General features: G+C 40.4%; 1 pseudogene; it reads left to right on the top strand.

Moving 5' to 3' along the window:
* The first annotated feature begins 750 nt into the window (after positions 1–750).
* Positions 751–1,384, top strand: LOC122558736 (uncharacterized; annotated as a pseudogene).
* Positions 1,385–24,152: the final 22,768 nt, after the last annotated feature.

The raw sequence follows: 24,152 nt of genomic DNA, 5'->3' as shown, positions 1-24,152 counted from the left end.
AATGTCTAGCTTGTTTGGTAAGATGGGAAGCTGATTATTAATGAGGCGAGTTCAGCTGTCAACAAGGTGTTTAGCAAGTGACAAAGAGATTGAACAATTTAGGCCTATCTCCCTATAGTTTTGAAGAATGAAGGGAGATCAAATTCAGATATTCAAGATGATACATTGTGTGGATTACATAGAAGTGGAGCAGATGCTTCCTCTTGTGGGGCATTCTAGATGATAGGTCATCGTCTTAGGATAAGGGGTAGTAAATTTAAAGCAGAGTTGAGGAGAAACTGCTTCTCCCACAGGGTTGTGAATCTGTGGAATTTGCTACCCCAAAGTGCAGTGGATGCTGGGACATCGAACTGCATATTTTACTCTTAAGAATAATGCTTAAGTCTTGTGAGAATTATCACAAATGACTTATTGCTTTTTTTTCCTATTTTCAGGAAAATTAATTTATTCCTATTTCCACACATCAAATTGTGCTAGACTTCAATAGGTCTGAGAGATTTAAGGAGGAGTTAGACAGATTTTTAATTGGCAATGAGTTGGAGGGATATGGAGAGAAGGCAGGAAGATGAGGACGAGGAGCATATCAGCCATAATCATATGGCAAAGCAGACTCGGTGGGCTGAATGATGGATTAATTCTGCTCCTATGTGTTATGAATTTATGAACTACTGTTTATTGTGTGTAACCATGTCTAAGCATATACACGTAAATGGGAGAGACAGGGCAGGCTTCACTTTCAGTTGGCGAAGAATGGACACAGGGAAGGAAACCAAAGTCTATATAGGTAATCTCGGAACAGGTGCCTATAAAAGGGTACTAGAGCATGCAGAGTGGATAGCACTGAACCCCCCGGTTCTGAATTTTGAGAAGCCTCGAGATCCTGAAGATGCTGTTCCTGGTTTGGATGGCAAGATTGTTTGTGGCTCACACTTCCATCTACAATTATCAACAGGAATGCTTTGCTGCTAATACTTTGAGCGACCACCAGCAGGCTGATCTTTTGATCATATTGATCAATACTATGACTTTAGAGAAAAGGGTCATCATGCTTATGACTGTCATCACAGAAAGAACAAGTCCAGAACTAGATTGCATTCATGATTGAAGGGAAGAAAGTCCACCCATTCATACAGCTATGGCTGGAACGGAACTTCTAGGTCTTTTTCTCCAAGAAGGTCTTTGTCATTCTATCCTAAAAGGTCCCAGTCTAGATTGAGGTCATGGCCCAGATTCAATCTCTATCAAAGTGGAGAAGCAGGACGATAAATCCTTTAAAAAATCCAAGCCTGGGTCACTGGTTCAAAGTCACACAGAGTCTAGATCACTTATAAGTCGTACACCACAAGTACTGAACAAAATGACTAAAAGCAAAGCAAAACTTTAGAATAAATGTTGTATGTTTACATTTTTTGAAGTTGCATGAGAATCTTGATTCTTCGAGGGATTTTGACTGGATTTTAAATGTGAGGGCTTATTCCAAAATTCATTTCTCATGCTTCCTATTCCCCCTTTGTAGAAAACACTTGCTGTGTAAAGGACTGGTGTTTTTTTTAAAGAGTACAGGTCTTAGGGTTGAGACTAAGTCTAATAACCTGCATTTAGATTTTTCTGCATGAATGTGTTATATTCTTTTATTCTAATATCAAATCTCTCTCAGACCTATTGAAGTCTAGCACAATTTGATGTGTGGAAATAGGAATGAATTAATTTTCCTGAAAATAGAAAAAAAAAGCAACAAGTAATTTGTGATAATTCTCACAAGAGAATTGTGATAATTCTTAAGAGTAAAATATGCAGTTCGATGCTCCCAATATCAAAATTGGTCTTGTTGGACCTCTCATCCAATTCTGCCACTAATCTAGCCATAGCTCATGTCGCTCAGGTACCTGTAAGATTCCACCTATGCATCACATTAGATTTGAAATGTTAACACTATTTCTTTAGCAATGAATGCTGCCAGACCTGCTGAGTTTCACCAGGGCCTTCTATTTTTATCTCTGAAACTGTTATTGATATGGATTACAAGTCGATCCGTACAATCCACGTTTTGCAAATTCACTATAATGCGATTGATGAATTGGGGCACTGTTTCTAAAGCGCAAATTTTTAAAACGTGTGTTGGCTGTTTCTAGAGTGGAATTTTTCTATAATGCAGTGTTGCATAAGAACGCAACCATCATGTTATTGAAGAACTACCTGTATTACCAGTGAGGCACTGCCAGTAAGCTGAAGATGCATGATACCACAAAAGAATAAGGAAATCTTATGTCCCACCATCTTCAATTAATCATGTTGCAAGTTACACATCCATTTCACAATTTGAATAGACTATTTTCCTGAAGATTTGCAATTCTTTTTAAATTGCATACAATAAATGTTTGCTAAATCAACTTCAGGAACGAAAAACAGAAATGCAAAAGTTTGCTAACGTAGCTTGTTTGCATAAATTTTGGGTATAGATTTCAGCTATCACTGTCTTATTCTATTGTGGGATAATAATGTTTCTTGCTTTTACTGTCAGAAAGGCTGTGAGCCCTAACTATATGTTACTTGATTGTATAGTGCTTCATAATTGTCAAAGAGCAATCTTTCTATAAAATATTGTACATGAAGGCGTTAAGTCTCAGTGGTGATATTCAAAAGAAAGAAAAGAAAAAACACAGAGATATTATTACAATGCTGTTGCAATTGCAGCCCTCAATATAGAACCTTTATTGTTTCTGTGTTTGAGAGAATTACTTTCTGATTTCTAGGAGACAATTCACATTGAACTTTAACATCAGAAGTAATTACTTCCAATGGAATTGAGGTAGCTGCAGATGTGGTAGCATCCAAAGTTGCCAGTACAAATGCAATTTATATTAGTGCTGTCATCTAACATGGCATACTGACTTTTGTAAAAGTTCATTGTATATTCCATTGAACATAAGCATTATAAAGCATTTTTAATCAAACAGACTATATCTGCAAGACTGGGCATTTAATGCATGCACATTCAACATGTAATTATAACAAAGATAGTAATATAAACTCTTAATCTACTTCAAATTTTCCTTAAAACTTCATCAGGTGGAATTTCTGTTGAGTTTCTCCTGGCCATTTGCTGTTACTTTGTGGAAGATTAGCAGAAATGTCAGCACAAAGCATTAATGGCTATTTACTGCATTTCTCCACAGTTTCTTCTGATCTACAATCAGTGTTATAGCTTGAGACTGGGAGAATCCCTGTGGAAATTCTACCCTTATCACCTTTAGTATCCTGACAACTTCTTCAATATATCATAAACATGTTGCATCAGTATATTAACTTCATAATATACCAAATTTTCAATGTTTGTATCATGCGGTATAAAGCACATTCTGAAGCATGCAATAACCACAACCAGCGAGGAGTTTTCTCATCTGTCAATGGATTAATGTAATTCCAGAAGTGGGATGTAGTTTTACCTCTAAGTGGAACCTACCCATCAAAACTCAAAAAATCAATCACCTGACAATCAGAAATAAACAATCTTTGAACCCGATTGTTGAACTAAAAGATAGCTATTCACTGGAATTAACATCACAAAAATAAGTATAATGTACACAATTTATAAAGCAATGTTTTGTTATTGTTCATTCTACTATTTGCAGGTTTTCATTTAGTTATACACTTCAAGCACAATAAAACTTACTCTTGAATTTCTAGGAGCAAATTACTGCAGATGCTGGAATTTGTCCTGAAAATAACAAATGCTGGAGATCACAGCAGGTCAGACAACATCCATAGAGAGAGAGCAAGCTAACATTTCGAGTCTAGATGACTTTTCATCAGAGCTGAAATGGAGGTCAGCAGTAAGTCTGCTAATCTGCTGCCACAGATTTGTTCCAACAACTCTCAAGAGCTTGACGCCATCCAGGACAATGGAGCTCACCTTTTTGGCACCATATTTGCAAACGTCCACTCACTCCACCACTGACGTTCAGTAGCAGCAGTGTGTACTATCTACAGGCTGCACAGCAAAAATTCAACAAAAATCCTCAGACAGCACCTTCAAAACCCACAACCACTGCCATCTAGAAGGATAAGTGCAGCAGATATGTGGGAACACCTGCGAGTTCCCCTCCAAGCCACTCACCATTCTGACTTGGAAATATATCACCATTCCATCACTGTTGCTGCATCAAAATCCTGGGATGCTCTCCCTAATGGCATTGTGGGTCAATCCACAGCACATGAATTGCAGTGGTTCAAGAAGGCAGCTCACCACCATTATCTCAAGGGGGGTGGCTAGGAATAGACAATAAATGCTGGCCTGCCAGTGATGCCCACTCCTATAAATGAATTTAAAAAAACATTTATCTATCACGGCTTTAGAATACAGTGTGTTGGCTGTTTGGACCAGTCAGAGCCAGACTTTCGGTCCGACAGCCCAAAAAGGGGGCTACAGTCAGTCCTGCAAGTTCAGAAGGAAGCTCCAACTTGATTTGCTGTGAGGCCCTTCAACATACCCACATAATACATGAAGTATTATAGGTGAAGGACATCTAGTATCAAAAACTGTTGTAAGTGGAGCAACTGTTTTGATGAAAAATGCTATCCAGAAACACTCTTCACAACACCATTCAACATTACAAATCTATTCTCTTAATATCTGTGAGGCACAGTGATGTCTTTTGGGCATGAAAGATCGACCCTAGTTGCTAAAGTATTAATCACCTTCCAAAGTTCTCTAGTCTGCATAAGGTTGCAGGAGTTGCACTCTTCACACTTTGGACTATAAGATGTCCACACCATTCTCTTTTTTGTGGATACTGAGCAGGTTGGGTTTGGGTGATGGGTCCTCATTATTGTTGCCATTATACAATCTCCTATTATCCACAGCAGGATAGGTAGGGGTGGCTGCCTCAAACCAATTATGAGCTGGCAGCCATTAATTGACAGCAGGTTGGGCTGACCAAGCAGGAACAAGCTCTGCTCCAACTTTTGCACTGGGGCTGTGAGGGCAGGGACCTGACTGTCCCAAGTCTCATGTTAAATTTAGTTTTCCTATTTCTCCTAATCCTCTGCTGCCTTTGACTTTATTGATTGTTCATTTTTCTCTCTCTCTCTTCTGTGCTGTGTTCCTTTGGGAAACGACTTCAGGTTTCACTCTCATTTGATTCAGTCAAAACACAATGTTATGGCCAGAAGCCTGTCCTCCTTTGCTTTTCTTAATATCTCTAATGCACCTCTAGATCCATCTTCTCCATCTGTCCTTTCACATCTCCTCTTGGAAACGCTGTCAGGAAACATGGGATCAATTTCCATATTATGCTGATGGTGCCAAATTTTAATCTTGCTGCCCTCTACCTTGTAGAAAGAAGAACCAGTGAACCCTGGAAATGATGCAAACTTGTATTGCATCCCTGAAAATGGAACTTCAGTAAGGCCAGTCTGTGCAATTCCCTGTGTGCTTTATTTTACTGTTTTTACGGGGCAGTCGTTTTGTGCACAGTTAGTTCCACATGCAACAATGAGATAACTGTGCAGTTAATCTGTTTTCATGACATCAGTTGAGGGTTAAATATTGACCCTGGCACTTCTCCTTCTTTTTCTCATTAACCAACTTGTTGGCAGCTTGATGGGCAGATCTTGACTTTAAATTATGTCACCATTCCTTCATTGCTGTTCAGCTGAAATTCTGGCACTCTCAACCTTATAGCATTGTGGGTGCACCTTCACCACACAAGCTGCAGCAGTTTGTTAAGGAGTCTTACCACCATTTTCTGAAGGCAAACTAAAGTGGGCCATAAATACCTGCTTCATCAGTGATGTCAACATTCTGCAAATGAGTAAAAACACCCTGTTGTTCCCTTCTCATCCAAATGGATAGAAGAGATTTTGATAATTAAGATTATCAAGGAATATAGAGTTAAAACAGGAAATTGGAGTTAAAGTATAGATCAACCTTAATTTAATTGAATAGTAAGTCAAATTGAAAGTCTGAATGGTCTATTTTTGCCTTAAACATTACAGGGCTCACATAAAAAATCTTTTTTTCTTCCCAAAATCAGATCCTAAAGTCAGATGTTAAGTGTAGCACTACCCTATGATTTAAAGCCAATGATGGTAAATCAGTTTGGCCACAAAAAGTATCAATGTTTCACTTTCACTAGCTGAGAGGGCATAATTTATGGGAGACTAACGCTACAGATTCTTTTCCAACTCCTCATAGAGATCAAACAGCAACTGCTTATTGAATCTAAATCTATGCTAACAGCAAGTGTCAGATTAGTCAATAATACAAGTTCACTCTCTGAAGATCCTTTGGGTCTGTACTGCTCTCCTGGGTCTTCTTTGACTTGTAAGCAAAATACTTCTGCCATTTTAGAACTTTTACTTACTAGAGAAGTATTTATTTTTTATATGTAATCTCTGGCAATATGTTTTAAAACCCACAGAAAACATGATCTTAATAATTAGACTCCCAGCTCCTGGCAGCCCCATTGTGCAACAGTTCCATGAAAGGGCTGTTGATAGAATGATTGATTGAAGGTTCACTACCACACAAATTTTCATGATTTCAGTCAGTCTGTGTATGGGAGGATTGGGAGATCATATTGAAACAATACATTGTCCCTGGAGAGGGAAAATCAGAATGAATCAAACTGGGATGCATTTTCACACCTTTTAGCAGTTAACATTTTCTACACTTATTCATGGCAGATGAATGTCGTCGAAAAGGTTCGCATTTATTGCCAGTAGTTGTTCTTCAGAAGGCAATGTGAACTGCCATCTAGAACCAATGCAGTCCTGGCAGAGTAGCTATTCTCAGAATACTGTTGGGAAGGGAACTTCATAATTTTGACCAAGTTAACAATAGAAGAAAAATAATATATTTCCAAGTCAGAATGCAGGTTCTTTGAAGGAGAGTTGCAGCGATGGCATTCCCTGATGCCTGCTGCCCTTGTCTTTTGAGGTGGGAAAGGTTTAAGAAGTGATATCAAAAGCATTTCCTATAGTACATTTTGTCTGTGGTACATACTATACCCGCAATGCAGCAATGGTGGATAATTAAGACTGTGGGTGGAATGCCAGTCAGGCATGTTGTTTTTCCCCTGGATGCTATTAAACTTCTTTAGTGCTGCATGTATCCAGGAACATGAAGATTATTCAAGCACACTACTAACTCGTGCCTTGAAAATGGTGGAAAGACATTAGGGATGTTAGGAAGTGAGTTAATCATCTCAGAATGTACAGCCTTTAACCTCCTATTGTAACCATCGTATTTTTATGGCTGATCCAATTCAGTTTCTTGTTGATCCCCAGGATGTTGATGATGGAGGATTCACTGATGATAATGCCATTGACTTTCAAGGGTGTTGGTGGTGATGAGGGGATGGTGGGGCTTGGGAGTGGATGTTGATTCTCTCCTTTTGGAAATTTTCATCACCTGGAACCTTTGTGATGTGAACTTTAATTGACATTGATATTTCCTGTCAACATCAAAACATAGAAGCTAGGAGCAGGAGTAGGTAATTTGAGCCTTCAAGCCTGCTCCATCATACATTATGATCATGGCTGATCATCGAACTAAATGCCCTAATCTCACCTTCCTCCCCATATCCCTTGATCCATTTAGTCACATAAGCTATATCTACATCCTTCTTGAAAACATAATATTTTAGCCTCAACTGCTTTCTGTGGTAGTGAATTCCATAGGCTCACCATTCTCTGGGTGGAAAAATGTCTCCCCATCTCAATCCTCAAGTGTTAAACCCTTTGGGGCGGCACGGTGGCTCAGTGGTTAGCACTGCTGCCTCACAGCACCAGGAACCCAGGTTCAATTCCAGCCATGGGCAACTGGCTGTGTGGAGTTTGCACGTTCTCCCCGTGTCTGCATGGGTTTCCTCCGGGTGCTCCGGTTTCCTCCCACAGTCCAAAGATGTGCAGATCAGGTGAATTGGTCATTCTAGATTGCCCATAGTGTTATGTGCATTAGTCAGAGGGGGGTGGGTCTGGGTGGGTTGCTCTTCGGAGGGTCGGTGTGGGCTTGTTGGGCCGAATGGCCTGTTTCCACACTGTAGGTAATCTAATCTAATCTTATCCTTACACTATGACCCCTGCTTCTGAACTCCCCTACCATCGGACACATCCTTTATACACAGAATCTGTCTAGTCTGGTTAGATATTGATTTTGTGAATGGGCAGTTTTTTTTCCAATACTCAGTGTTTTAACATGAAGCAAGGCCTGCATGATCCCTTCCGGACTGCTACCTCATCATACTTGCTAAGTGGTAGTATTACTTGTCACTAATCAGCCTTTGCCTGAATGCTTTTCTAGATCTTGCAGCAAATATGCACAGATTGCTTAATTGTCTGAGGAACTGAGACTGGAATTTCACAATCATGAGTAGGCATCCGACCTTCTAATGGAAAGAAGGTCATCAATGAAGCAGCCGATGATGTTTGAGGCTAAGACATTATCCTAAGGTACTCCTGCAGCAGTGTCGTGGGGCAGAGCTATTGGCCTCCAATAACTACAGCTATGTCCCTTTGTGCTGGAAATAACTCCAACATGTAAAGGGTTCTCTCCTGATTTCCTGATCTCAATTTTACTAAGGTACCTTGATGCCAGTCTTAGTAAAAGACTACCTTGATATAAAGGGCTGTCTTTCACACCTCACCTCTAGAATTCAACTGTTTTGTCTGTGTTTAAAATAAGGCTGGATGTTTGAAGGTGAATGCTATTTGGGGAGACCAAACTGGGCATCAGTAAGCATAGTTACTAATGTGTAAGTACTGCTTGTTACCACTGCTGATAACTCTATCACTCAAGAATAGTATTGCTACAACTCTGAGAGAATGACACATTGCCTTTCCTCTTCATCACAGAATGGTATATTGCTTAGGAAAAACAAAGCTAAAAGAATAGAGGAACTGTATGCTGTTTAAGAAAAATAAATAAAAAATGTGTTATAAATGTCTCACAGTTTCAGAATGATGCGTTAGATTGTGTGCCTTCAATATTATTCACTGTTAATTAAGTACCAATAGAATATGACACACCTTGACACAAAATAAGGACAGCACGATATCAGAACAGTGCAGGGAATTAGCACAATTGCGAACATAATAGAGATACTCCTTTGCCTGAAGTTTAAAATCAAATCAGTTATTGAAATGCTGCAGAGATAACCGGTGAATCAAGAGCGCCTTTTGAGAAATGAAAGCATCAATCAATGTGAGGCGCGCACCGTGGTTCCTCAAACAACTTAAACTTCTTTTGACATCTAGTTATGTCCAAATGAAACTGATAACTCTGGGGTTCAGTTCCCTGTGAGGAAAGTTCACTGACAGACAGCATACAAATCTGATCTTAAATGAGAATCAAGAGAAACTAGCATTCCAAAAACCTGACAGTCCACAGCTGCTACCTGGGTCAGCTTAACAAAGCCAATCCTGCTCTGCTGAACAGTGATATTAGCATCTGCATGTCTCTGTCTCATTATCAGACATCTGCCCACCTTTATTCGAACCCATAACCCTCATAACCCTCCTTCTGCATTGACAGCCCTGCTTTTGTCATTGAGCTGATATTATTGAATTAGATTTTGGATTGCTAGGATGATAGCTCTCATCACCCTTGGTGATAATTTTTTTCTCTTATGAAAGTGTTGAAGGTTTTTGACTTACATAAGTTGAAATGTTGTACAGACAGGACGTATCTTCCCATAATATATCAAGGTTTCTACTCCCTGTGAGTGTATTTTTTCTCACAGATTATTGGAGAAAGCCTGACTATTTTCCAACAGTAGCGATCAAAGTCATAACAGAATACTCTGACAGGTAAGAATAGCTTATTCAGATTGGTTTGGCAGTTCCACACTTAGAATTGCAAAGTCGAATTCAAAATGAGATATTCATAAAACTGGTAACATTGTCTTTCATTCCAAAAAGACATTACAGACTGTCAACAGTGTGCTAAAAAATAAGAAATGTTGACCTTTTTACTATAGAGTTTTTTTCTCTACCGTCACCTCCTTTCAAATGCACAATCCCCCACTTCAGCTGTATGTTATCTCAAATAATTACCCTGCGCTTCTGACTGTCCCTTGTGACTTAGCCTGCAAAAAGCTACTCATTGTAGGATAGTGTAGAGGGATTTAAAACCTGCTTCTTGTGGCCCAGCAACAGCTCTTAATTAACCACTCAGGTATTGGGAAGCCTCCCAGCCCAGCTCCTATCCATATGGCAGGAACATGTCCGCAGTGATAATCACTGAAGGAAATGTTGTATCAAAAGAGCTTGCTGAACAGAAAGCTTGTGCAAATTATTTTTAATGATTCCCCTCTGGTGAGTCAGCTTATTTATTATTTCAAACAGAGGTAGCAGGATCTACTTGTCCTTGACCTTTCTTTCCCCAGCACTTGCCCCTGCATAGACATGGCACTCTGCTTCACCTTCTCCTAACCATAATAGGAAGGGAATGCCTTCATATAGAATAGAAGCAAGCAGCTTACACCGAAACCATTTTGTCTCTCCAACTGTAATGCATGTGCTTTATGGTTATTTTGTGACTCATTCTTCAGCTATTTCCTGTTATTTAATTTTTAAAACAGCAATCTGAGGTTGAATTGTAAACATAAGAGGTCCAAGGTGATAGACTTCATTTTGGCAGTACAGATATGGACCTTACTCAGCCAATTTAACCTATTAATAGGTTATTTAATGTGGTTCGTGACCATTTAGAAATGGACTTACACTTTCAGTTTTGCACAAATATAATAGACGCTTAAACACAGAGAAACATTACAAATCTGTGAAATAATGGCAGCAGATAGGGACGGGCGAAAAACTATTTTCTGAACCATCCTAAATGACAGATTTAACACAAAATAATTTGTGCTAAGTTCAACGTTTAGACAGATATATTGCAATAAGTAAACACTTGTGCCTCTCCCATCATATTTGACTTATCTATTGTGTTTATATATATGTACACAAATATAGCTTTACGCATGTAAACAGTCACTCAAGTGTAAGATTTCACAATGCTGAAAGGGTGTGAGACTCATTAATGTGTGCCCAGCTGTACCTGGAACAGTGTCAATCTCCACTTTCTCAAGCACTACCTTGTGTTTTCTTTTTAAACTGCATCCAGAGTCAAGCGCAGATCACTGCCACTTCTGTTTTAGTTGCAGTTCAAATCGGGAAGACACATGAAACTCCAATAATTTACTTTTTATTCTTCCCTACTAGGCAGCATGTAAAGTTTGTAACATTGATGGGCTGATTTAAAAGAAACAGAGGCAATGTTTATCATGTGTCTTTTGCATGATTGTTTCCTGTTGCTGTCTGTTCCTCTGCAATCTTGTGCTCTGTGCTAGATACTGTACTAGGTTTTTTAATGCGAGTCAGTAATTTTCTCTGTTAAGTATTGGCCCAATAAATAGTAATATGAGGATCCAAATCTGTTGCAGCTTTGGAATTTGGATTTTGTAAATGTTAAGTTGTAGTTGTCAATGAAGCAATTGACTCCAACCATTTCTCTGAATGCTGAGACTGTTTCCTTTTGGCAATATCTTCAGGTTGGATAATATTGGGTTCCACACCTTCCACATCTTGCTCAGTGCTTCCCATGAGAGTTGTCAACAAATGATGGAATCCTGTAGGGGCCTGAGTAATGTGAGCTATGACAAGACGTGTGGCAGAATCAGGTGAGACATCTGATGAGGCCATCTCGATGATTAAATTATCTCACCCCCCCCGCTTTTAAGCTTTTCATGAGTGGCATGGTGAGGTGCTTGCTAGGCTTGTCATAGTTTTCAGCTAGCGTTAGTCAAGATAAACGGAATAGCCATTTCTCAGGGGGTCCTGCCACATTAAGTCAAGGGTATCCTCCAATGCCAATCCAAGGCCTGATCAGCATGCCCAGAACCAGAATCCTCATGGAGAGTGAAAAGCTAGAATGACGTACCACAAACAAGAGACAAGCAGTTACTAATGAAGATGAATGCTGGTGGTACAAGTATTACTGATTGTATGGATAGGTGTAAGTGAGTAGGTAGTGCAAAAGGCATACAGGATTAGTGGTGTCAGGGATTGCAGTGGGTCAGGGTGAGTGGGATGATGTTTCAAGCAATAATGAGAATGTTGGAGTGTCAGGTGGGAAGTGGGAACAGTAGCAGAGACAGGATAAGTGTGAGGCATTGGTGAGAAGATAGTGGTACTTACAATGGTGGAGTGCAGAAGGGATTATCTTCTTTCTACAATGCTTCTTCCAGGCAACTGAGACTGCACAAACTCAGGTGGGAATTTTGGACCAGGCTGTCATGGTCTGCTGTCACAACTTCCATTCCTGATCTTGGGGGAAGGCAAAGGCCCTCATTTACATCATCCTGTCCAGCAGGATGTTCAGGACCCTGCCAGCACAAGTGGGCAGCAATTTTCCTCTGTCTGCCACGTTCAGGGCATAGGTCAGGAATTGCGCAGGGCAGCACTGGAAAGACAGTGCTTGTTTGAGTATACAATAGTCTTTTCAAGATAATGTCTGTGACAGGGATTCCAGTCAATTCCACCTTCCTAGTGAGTGGCGAGTTATTCTCAGAATGGCAGGTAGTCAGATGGAAGTCAAAATCAGATGTGATGCACGCCAAAAAGACGGGCATAAAAATTAATCTGATGAGTTTGACAAAATTTTAGAATGAGAATTCCTCCAATAAACTCAACACAACTTGCAATTATCCAAAGAAAAAGCCATGAGATTCATCCCAAAGTTTCACACCCAGCCCATAAGGAAATGTGTAGCACATGATCAAAATCTTGGTCTTTCATTTAAGGTCCAACTTTGACCGGTATATCTACATATGTTGTTCACCATCCAATTTTATTTGGTAAAGTTTTAGCGAAGTGCCTTGGGATATTTAACTGCATTAAAGGTGCTATATAAATAGAAGCTCTTGTTGTTACAGATGGTTAAAGTTGATACTTGAAGCAATGCAATGCAATTAATTTTCTGCTCAATATTTGATGAATGCTGATCCAGACATCAAAGCACACATCCTGTGACTGAATAAGTAAAATGTTAATAACATCATAAATAGTTGCAACATGAAATAAAGCCATTCAGACCTTCATTTCATGCCCACTCTCTAAAAGAGCAATTTAGTTAACCCATTTCCCTGTAGCACTAAAATGCTTACCCTACAGGTTCTTTATCCAGTTCCCTTTCGAAATCTATGTTTCAATCTGCCTTCACCAAACTCTCAGATAGTACTTTCCAGCTTGCAACCACATGCTGTGCAAAAAGGATTTCTCCTCATGTTCCTGTACTTTCAACAATCCCTTTAAATCTCTATTCTCTTTTTTTTTTGACTATTCTGTCAATTGGGACAGTTTTGTTTTAATCTACATTATCTACTCTGTCTAGACCTCTATCAAATTTCCTCTCAGTCTCCTCTTCCATCAGAAGAACTACCCCAGCTTTTCCAGTCTATCATCATCACCAGAAATGCATCATAAATCTTTTTTTCTGAAACTAAGCTGAACATTTTCTTGAAACATGGTGTAAATCAAACCAAAGAGGAACAGCAACATAGCAACAAAGGAACTTCTGATTTTTTTTTACATTGATTTCTGCACCATCTCTGGGAAGACAATTGAGGCTGAAGCATAGATATTCAAAACTGGCATAATTAAAGCAGAAACTAATGCAGTTAACTGGAGCCCATGTAAACTCTGGAATACACATCATCTTCTTTCTTTAGATCCCTTTTCATCTTCTTTTAAAAGTTTGAGGTTAAAAAACCTTTTAAGCATAGCATGTTTAAGAAAATGCAATCATTGAGGCTTTCCTTTTTCAATGTAAATATTCTGATGCCATACAGAAAAAAAAGCCTGAAACTGTAAAAAGTACACCTAAAGCCTTAGTCTGGAGAAATAAAGAAAATTATTTTTTAAAAAAAGCATTACAAAACAGTGGAAGTATTAAATGTGGGCCCTGCTTCTTTTTGAATTCAGAACAGAATCAAATGTAGGAAACACAATTTCTCTAACTTTTCACGTGAAACAAGATTATGCTGATGAGCTACATTGGAGTTTGACAGACATAAATTTTGAGGTGGTGCAAAAGTATCAGAAAATTTGAATATAGCAACATTTTCTTGTAAATCTATTTGTGAACCTCTTCAGAAATCAAAGGAGCATGCGCAGATCAACTGGCAGAAGTCTTCTTGGACATCTTCAACCTCTCCCTGCAGCAGGTCACTGCCCCAACTGTTTCAAGAGGGCCAACATCATCCCTGTGCCTAAGAAGGCTCAGGCAGCATGTCTCAATGACTACCGCCCAGTGGTCCCAACTTCGGTGGTCTTGAAATGCTTTGAAAGGCTGATCATGGCATTAATCAACTCCAGCCTCCCCACTACTCTTGATCCACTCCAATTCGCCTATCGGATCAACAGATCCATGTCAGATGCCATATCACTTGCCTTTCACTCCTCCCTAGAACATCTTGACACCAAGAACAGCTACGTAAGAATCCTACTCATTGACTACAGTTCAGCCTTCAGCACTATTATCCCCTCGATACTGATTACTAAACTTAGTGATCTTGGACTAAGCCCCACTCTCTGCAACTGTTTCCTGATCCACAGGCCACAATCAGTGAAGACTGGGGACAATATTTCATCCTCACTAACACTCAACACTGAAGTTCCCCCAGGGATGTGTACTCAGCCTCCTGCTGTACTCACTGTATACGCATGACTGCGTCGCCAAATACCAGGCTATGCTATTTACAAGTTCGCTGATGACACCACCATAGTTGGTCGAATCTCAGATGGCGACAAAACAGACTACGGACAGGAGTTGGAAGACCTGGAAAAATGGTGCACTGAGAACAGCCTAGCTCTCAATGCTGACAAAACCAAGGAACTCATTATTGACTTTCGGCGAGATGTTACTCATGCCCCCCTACACATTAACAGTGCAGAGATGGAACAAGTGGGGAGTGACAAGCTTCTAGGAGTGGTCGTCAACAACAAACTTTCTTGGGCTCTTCATGTGGACACACTGGTTACAAAGGCTCAGCAGTGTCTTTTCTTACACAGGCAGCTGTGAAAATTTGGCATGACGGCGAATACCCTTGCCAACTTTTATAGGTGTGCCATCGAGAGCATTCTGTCTGGATGTATCACTACCTGGTATGGCAACTGTATCATTCAAGATCGGAGACGGTTACAGAGTGTGGTGAACTCAGCCCGGACAATCATAAAGGCCAACCTCCCATCTATAGAATCCGCTGTCAAGGAAAGGCTGTCAGCATTCTCAAAGATCCATCCCACCTTGGCAATTCTTTTCTACAACCTCTACCATCGAGGAGAAGGTACAGAAGCCTGAACACATGTAGTAGCCGGTTTCAAAACAGTTTCTATCTACTGTTGTTAGAATACTGAATGGACTCACAAACTCCGTACCTGTGTTTTTGTTTTGCCTCTGTTTACCTACTATTTACTGATCTATGCTATTTAACTATGTGATCTGCCTGTATTGCCTGCAAGACAAAGATTTTCACTGTGCCTCGGTACACTTGACAATAAATTCAATTCAATACAATTCAATTCAAGAGTACAACTCTACTTTAATGTATAACAAACCTTCCAAGAAATTCCAGGCCATAAAGTCCAATTTTTAAAAAAAGTTTGACTTACTTCAGATTATGTCAGTTCTACTTTTATACTTGCACTAGATGAGTCTGTAATAACGGACTGAAGTGAAAACAACAAATGCTGGAGATCACAGATCAGATTTAAAATATCAGTTTTCTGATTCTCAGTGGATGCTGTCTGACCCACTGTGTTCTCCAGCATTTGTTGTTTTCAGTACAGATTCCAGCATCTGTATTTGTTCTTACATAGTGGACTGACGTTTTGTCATGAAGGTGGGAAGCAGAAGCCAGGTTTGTTTTTGAGTCAGAGACCCATTTTTGTGGGAAACTGATTAAAGATTTTCATGAGATGAACTCTTAATTTATGAAATGTCATGGCAGTTTTGATTTACATTATATATTTGTAAAGAAAGCCAATCTGTATTTAAAACGAAACACAAAGAGCCTCGCAAAATGGCTGCTAGAAGGCACAGACATCTCCCTTTCCTTTGACCCACAATCAGCAGCCAACAGTATCCTCAAATAGTCAGAGATCACATTTGCAATTTACCTACTTGGACACCCCATCTCCTGTTTAATATCCTCACCATTCACTTCTTTGACCAAATCTTTGGTCACTGTATGTTCCCAAACGCTTGGTGTCCACTTTTACTCTGTTGCCATCTCAGTGAAGCTCCTTGCAATTTTCTTCTGCATGAAATACAAGTAGCAGTAGTTATTGTTGTTATTAGTATCCCCATAACATTGCTGCTTTCCTCAATAGTAAAGAATCACAGAGAAGGGAAATCTAGCATTGCTTCATGTACAAACTGTAGCCACAATGTTTGAAAGATAAAAATGATGGACATTGAGTCGTGTCAAGAGTATTGATCAAGTGAATGTGCCAAGCTTCTTGTGCTGTTCCAATTGCACCTCTGCATAGAACATAGAACACAGAACATAGAACATAGAACATAGAACATGACAGGGCAGTACAGGCCCTTTGGCCCTCGATGTTGCACCAAACTGTGAAACCAATCTGAAGCCCATCTAATCTACACTATTCCATTTTCGTACATATATCTATCCAACGACCATTTAAATGCCCTTAAAGTTGGCGAGTCTACTACTGATGCAGGCAAATGATGAGTATTCTACCACATTTAATAATTTGCAATTGTACTGTTTAACTGGGATTTTATTTTTCCCATCAAAAGATGAGGAAATGTCCTGGGGGTATACAACCGGATGAGTTTTGAATGCCAGTCTGGCGTGTGCTTTGCCTCCAGCAGAGTATTTGTACCTGACGCAGAAATTCTTATGTCAGCTTTCGTCGCATATGAACTAAACACAGACAATGTAGTACTGAGTGAGATGTTCATTACACCTCCTATCTATACATAAGTCATAGGCGCTTTAATGCCTGGGCTAATATTAAGCTATTCAGTTACAAACAGTTTCACAGTTCTGTCAGCCTGTCATTCTTCAAATGGCTCCAGTTGAGATGGAGTCTGAGAACTTCATTCCATTAGGTCCCATGCTGTGCTGTGATGAAATCATGAGCATGTCTTTTAAGGTAAACTTCTTACCAGCTGTGAGATATATCACAATAATTTTAGTACCTACTTGCAGAATTATGTGATATTTCTGCTTCACTATGCTGAAATATTTCGATAGGTTTATGGATTTTTTGCCAAAATTCACTCCAGACTTAATTTTGATGTACTTTATCTACTGTTTCTTTGAGATCTAAACGTATATTTGCATTTCTGTTCATCAGTGACTTTTTTTTAGATTAGATTACTTACAGTGTGGAAACAGGCCCTTCGGCCCAACAAGTCCACACTGACCCGCTGAAGTGCAACCCACCCAGACCCATTCCCCTACACCTAACACTATGGGCAATTTAGCATGGCCAATTCACCTAACCTGCACATTTTTGGATTGTGGGAGGAAACCGGAGCACCCAGAGGAAACCCACCCAGACACAGGGAGAATGTGCAAACTCAATAGACAATAGACAATAGGTGCAGGAGTAGGCCATTCAGCCCTTAGCGCCTGCACCACCATTCATTATGATCATGGCTGATCATCCTTAATCAATATCCTGTTCCTGCCTTATCTCCATAACCCTTGATTCCACTATCCTTGAGAGCTCTATCCAAATCTTTCTTAAATGAATCCAGAGACTGGGCCTCCACTGCCCTCTGGAGCAGAGTATTCCACACAGCCACCACTCTCTGGGTGAAGACGTTTCTCCTTATCTCTGTCCTAAATGGTCTACCCCATATTTTTAAGCTCTGTCCTCTGGTTCGGCACTCACCCATCAGCGGAAACATGTTTCCTGCCTCCAGAGTGTCCAATCCTTTAATAATCTTATATGTCTCAATCAGATCCCCACTCAGTCTTCTAAACTCAAAGGTATACAAGCCCAATCGCTCCAGTCTTTCAGCGTAAGATAGTCCTGCCATTCCAGGAATTGACCTCGTGAATCTACGCTGCACTCCCTCAATAGCCAGAATGTCTTTCCTCAAATTTGGAGACCAGAACTGCACACAATACTCCAGGTGTGGTCTCACCAGGGCCCTGTACAGCTGCAGAAGAACCTCTTTGCTTCTATACTCAATCCTTCTTGTTATGAAGGCCGGCATGCTATTAGCCTTCTTCACTACCTGCTGTACCTGCATGCTTACCTTCATTGACTGGTGTACAAGAACACCCAGATCTCTCTGTACTGCCCCTTTACCTAAATTGATTCCATTTAGGTAGTAATCAGCCTTCCTGTTCTTGCCACCAAAGTGGATAACCATACATTTATCCACATTAAACTGCATCTGCCATGCATCTGACCACTCACCTAACCTGTCCAGGTCACCCTGTAATCTCCTAACATCCTCCTCACATTTCACCCTGCCACCCAGCTTAGTATCATCAGCTAATGTTATTATTAATACCATCTTCTATATCATTAACATATATTGTAAAAAGCTGCAGTCCCAGCACTGATCCCTGCGGTACCCCACTGGTCACTGCCTGCCATTCCGAAATGGAGCCATTTATCACTACTCTTTGTTTCCTGTCAGCCAACCAACTTTCAGTCCAAGTTAGTACTTTGCCCCCAATACCATGCACCCTAATTTTGCTCACTAACCTCCTATGTGGGACTTTATCAAAAGCTTTCTGAAAGTCCAGATACACTACATCTACTGGATCTCCCTCGTCCATCTTCAGAGTTACATCCTCAAAAAAATTCCAGAAGGTTAGTCAAGCATGATTTTCCCTTCATAAATCCATGCTGACTCTGACCTATCCTGTTACTACTATCCAGATGTGTCATAATTTCATCCTTTATAATAGACTGCAGCATCTTTCCCACCACTGAGGTCAGACTAACTGGCCTATAATTTCCTGCTTTCTCTCTCCCACCTTTCTTAAAAAGTGGTACAACATTAGCCACACTCCAATCCGCAGGAACTGATCCCAAATCTATCGAACTCTGGAAAATAATCACCAACACATCCACGATTTCTTGAGCCACCTCCTTCAGTACTCTGGGATGTAGACCATCAGGCCCCGGGGACTTATCAACCTTCAGATCTAACAGTCTCTCCAACACCAATTCCTGGCAAATATAAATTCCCTTCAGTTCAGGTCCTTCAGCCACTGTTACCTCAGGGAGATTGCTTGTGTCTTCCCCAGTGAACACAGATCTGAAGTACCAATTCAATTCTTCTGCCATTTCTTTGTTCCCCATAATATATTCCCCTGTTTCTGTCTTCAAGAGCCCAATTTTAGTCTTAACCATTTTTTTGCCTTTCACATACCTAAAAAAGCTTTTACTATCCTCCTTTATATTTTTGGCCAGTTTACCTTTGTACTTCATTTTTTCTCTGCGTATTTCCTTCTTAGTAATCCTCTGTTGTTCTTTAAAAGCTTCCCATTCCTCTGTTTTCCCACTTATCTTTGCTATGTTTTACTTTTTCTCTTTTAACTTTATATGTTTCTTAACTTCCCTCATCAGCCACGGCCACCCATGCCTCCTCCTGGGATCTTTCTTCTTTTTTGGAATGAACTGATCCTGCATCTTCTGCATTATACACAGAAATATATGCCATTGTTCCTCCACTGTCATCCCTGCTAAGGTGTTGCACCATTGAACTTTGGCCAGCTCCTCCCTCATAGCTCCATTTATTAAACAGAAATATTGTCACTTCCAATTGTACCCTCTCCAATTGCAGATTGAAGCTTATTGTATTATGGTCACTACTTCCCAATGGCTCCACACAGAGAGTCGCCTGAGGCGGGAATTGAACCCAGGTCTCTGGTGCTGTGAGGCAGCAGTGCTAACACTGTGCCACCATGCCACCCTGTGCTCTGTGACGATAAGTTTCATAGTGATTTGCACGTGAACCTGATGAGCTGTGCTTCCTGCACCTTTTAGTTGTTTTTCCTTCTTACTGCTGAAGTGCTCCAACTCTGTGTCTTTATCTCCAGAGTATTGCTGGTTTGTGGCTTGACTTTGAAGTCTTTTGAAGTTCTTTTTTCACACACATTGGAGTTTTGGTAGCTCTGCAATTGAAGTCTTCCAAGATTTCTTCCCTTCCTTTGAATCTTCTCTTTTTACAGCTTTCTTCTCTGAGCATTCCAGGGTCTTGGCCTACTGTTGGAGTTTATCCATTTTTTTTCTCAGCTTCACCTTCAAAGTCTTCCAAAGTTCTGCCCTGCCTTCAAAGTCTTCCCTTTTAGGGGTGTCTCTTGAACTCTACTTTAATCTCAGTTCCTGGCTCTGGAAGTTTTTTTTCCCTAGCTACCATCATTGCTTTACCTTGTGCTTTAAGCCAATACTTCTACCTGCACTTTGAGATTCCTCACTGGAGGATCTCAGGCTGTAGGTTTTTGTGCATACACTGTCCCTGGGGCTACCTGCTCCTTATCCCCAAGGAAGGGTCTCAATTCGTCGTGCACTGTAACACTCCTTTGTTTATATCGGCACTAAGTAGATTCTGAAATACAGATCTCTTGTGTAGTGTCTAAGACCTGTTTCTTCATATACTCATTCTGGATTGGTACAGTATCTTCTCTCTTACTGATGGCAGAACCATGGACTCAACTACATTATTACAATTTGTATTAATGTCACTCTCCCACAGCACTAGCATAAACTTACCTCCGGCTGCTCCAGAACCTTCTGCCCACTGAAAGGCAAGCTTTTCAATCAGGCAGTGGACAGTGGGTTTCTGGACTGAAATTATCATCTCCCCCAACTATGTGATCATTCTTGTCAAGATTCAGCATGGGGGAGTCTGCTTTGTGTTTTACTTCTTTTCACACAAATGTAAAACTTGCCATTTAGGTCACACAGTTGTCTTCAGATATATATTGGATATGGTTCTTGTGTGACACTTTCAGAGTGCATTCAGTTATTGAACAGAATAAAAGTAATTAAAATGACCTTTTATAATTATAAACCATTCTAACAATTCATGTTAAGTAGTGAATCCTTCTCAGACATGTAGAAGATGATTTTTTTTTAAACTCCTGAGTAATATTTAATCCCAGTTAGCTCTTCTCATTAAGAAACAGAGGTTGCACAATAATCTTGAATAGAAATGTTATTGATGGCTCCAGTGCTTTCTTTACACAAGTTTATTTAGGTCACATTACCAATGACCACTCAACATATTGGAAGTTTTTGTTAAAGGAATATAGATTCTTTTATGAATTCCCCAACCTGTGACTGGAAGAGACAATCTGAATTGCATGAGATGTAGCGATAGTGCAAGGAAGTTATCAGCAGTAAAGTACTTCAGAAACTACTCCAGCGTCCCTGCTTGGGTCAGTACTGATTTTAACATATTAATAGATTGAAATTTTCATGCTTTTGGCCAAGGTGTTAAAAGTTCAGGCATGAAAATAACAGCCAAAAATATCCACAGTACCATAAAAACTGCAGTCAAAGTAGAACATTTCAGCTTTATAAATCAGATGTGTCAGGTATTAAACTACAGCAGTGGTATTCACAAAAAAAACAGTGAAGTGTATTATGGTAGTGAAAAATTTTAATTTGGCTGCAAATAGAATTTTAAAACTACCGACAGATTTATTGTAATTTATTCCTTCAGAGAAGTATCTCAGTAGATAAAAGACCAAGAAAGGCTTAGTAAGAGATAAATACTTTGGCCCAGTTTTTCTAATGGCGGGATTATCGCTCCTGTAGTGGAAATCTGAAGCACAAAGGATCATGGAAGTCCTAGTTGAGGATTCTCTTAAGGTTAATATGCAGGTTCAGTTGACAGTTAGGAAGGCAAATGTTATGTTACCATTCAATTCAAGATGGGTAGCATACAAGAGTAGAAATGTACTGCTGAGGCTGCATAAAGGTCTGGTCAGATCTCATTCGGAAAAGTTTGAGTGGTGTTGAGCCCCATATCCAAGGAAGGATGTACTGGCATTGGAAGGCATCCAGAGAAGGCTTACAAGAATGATCCCATGCTTGTCATAAGAGGAACAGTTGAGGATTCCAGGTCTGTACTCAATGGAGTTTAGAAGGATGAGGGGGGAATCTCATTGAAATTTACAGGATACTGAGAGGCCTGGATAAAGTGAACATAGAGAAGGTGTTTCTACGAGTAAGAGAGACGAAGACCTGAGGGCACAGCTTCAGAATGAAGAGATGACCCTTTAGGACTGAGATGAGGAGGAATTTCTTCAACCATAGGGCAGTGAATGTGTGGAACCCATTGTCACAGAAGGCTGTGTGTTTTTAAGACAGAGTTAGATGGATTCTTAATTGATAAGGGGATCAAGAGTTATAAGGAGAATGGGGTTGAGAAACATATTAGCCAGGATCAAATGGTAGACAGATTTGTTGGGGCAAATGGCCTAATTCTGTCCTATGTCTTATGGTTTTATTCAGTGTGTTCCTTTTTCAAGTCATTCCCATAGAACATTGTGAAGGGTTAAGTCCTGAATGTTTAGAGGAAGCTATGTCATTGACAGTGTCCAAAGCACATGATAACTTGATAAAGAGACCTGATGAAATGAAGACTCTAGTGAAGAAGCACTAGCTTGGACTCTGCGTAGTTTGTCATGCATAAAATTGGTTTGTTGTCAATAAATAATCCCAACAAGGACGAAATGTCAGTCAGTTTAGAACACCTCTATTCATGATTAGCATTAATTTTTTTTGTTTTAAAGTTGTTTCACACCAGTTGCATCATGCCATGTAAAATGGTTGGGCGGCACGGTGGCACAGTGGTTAGCACTGCTGCCTCACAGCGCCAGAGACCCGGCTTCAATTCTCACCTCAAGTGACTCTCTGTGTGGAGTTTGCACATTCTTCCTGTGTCTGCGTGGGTTTCCTCTGGGTGCTTCGGTTTCCTCCCACAATCCAAAAAGGTGCAGGTTAGGTGAATTGGCCTGGCTAAATTGCCCGTAGTGTTAGGTGAAGGGGTAAATGTAGGGGAATGGGGCTGGGTGGGTTGCGCTACCACGGGTCGGTGTGGACTTGTTGGGCCGAAGGGCCTGTTCCCACACTGTAACTAATCTAAAAAATGGAATGATTTAGGAGCTGTTTCTGATGTTCCCTGCCCCTTCCTATCACTGCTGACCCTCTGATTTACAGTCATAGAATCAAAGAGCTACAAAGCACGGAAACAAACCCCTCGGTCCAACTTGTGCTTGTCGACCAGATATCCTAAATAAATCTAGTCCCATTTGGCAGCATTTGGCCCATATCCCTCTAAACCCTTCCCATTCATATACTCCTCTAGATGCCTTTTAAATATTGTAATTGTACGAGCCTCCACAACTTCCTCTGGCAGCTCATTCCATACACACACCATCCTCTGCATGAAAATGTTGCCCCTTAGGTCCCTTTTAATACTCCCCTTCTCACCTAAAACCCATGCCCTCTAGTTTTGAACTCCCCCATCCTGGGGAAAGGACCTTGTCTATTTACCCTATACATGCTTCTCATGATATATAAACCTCTGTAAGGTCAACCCTCAATCTCCGGTCCTCTGGGGAAAATAGCCCCAGTCTATTCAGCCTCTCCCTATAGCTCAAACCATCCAACCCTTGCAACATCCTTATAAATCTTTTCTGAACCTTCTCAAGTTTTGCAACATTGTTCCTGTAACAGGAAGACCAGAATTGCATGAAATATTGCCAAACCAATGTCTCTGTATAGCTGCAACATGCCTTCCTAACTCCAATACCCAATGTAGATTAGTTCCTCGTTTTCCCCAAGCATCTCCAGTGCCTGTATCCACTGAGAGGCAGTGAGCTGGAGGTTCGATGAGAGGAAGGGTCAGGGAATGAGAGAGACTGACAATGTGAGACATAGGCCTCAAGTTCACACGTGGCAGCCTCCCAGTTGGCCAGATGTGGGTCCACTGTAATTACGGTGAACAGGCACTCCATTCTGTTGGCCCAGTCACAAGACTGATAGCCTTGAACCTTCAGTAGTACCAAGGGAGAGAAAAGCTTGGGAATTGGCACAGCTAAGTTTGGATGAGAAAGTTTGGATGTTTGGATGTGAAA

This window comes from Chiloscyllium plagiosum, unplaced genomic scaffold (assembly GCF_037043375.1).
Source record: "Chiloscyllium plagiosum isolate Xiang-an unplaced genomic scaffold, Cpla_swu_hap1 HiC_scaffold_17, whole genome shotgun sequence".
Classification (NCBI taxonomy): domain Eukaryota; kingdom Metazoa; phylum Chordata; class Chondrichthyes; order Orectolobiformes; family Hemiscylliidae; genus Chiloscyllium; species Chiloscyllium plagiosum.
Note: the sequence above shows the minus strand (reverse complement) of the source record. Positions and strands in the feature narration are given on the sequence as shown.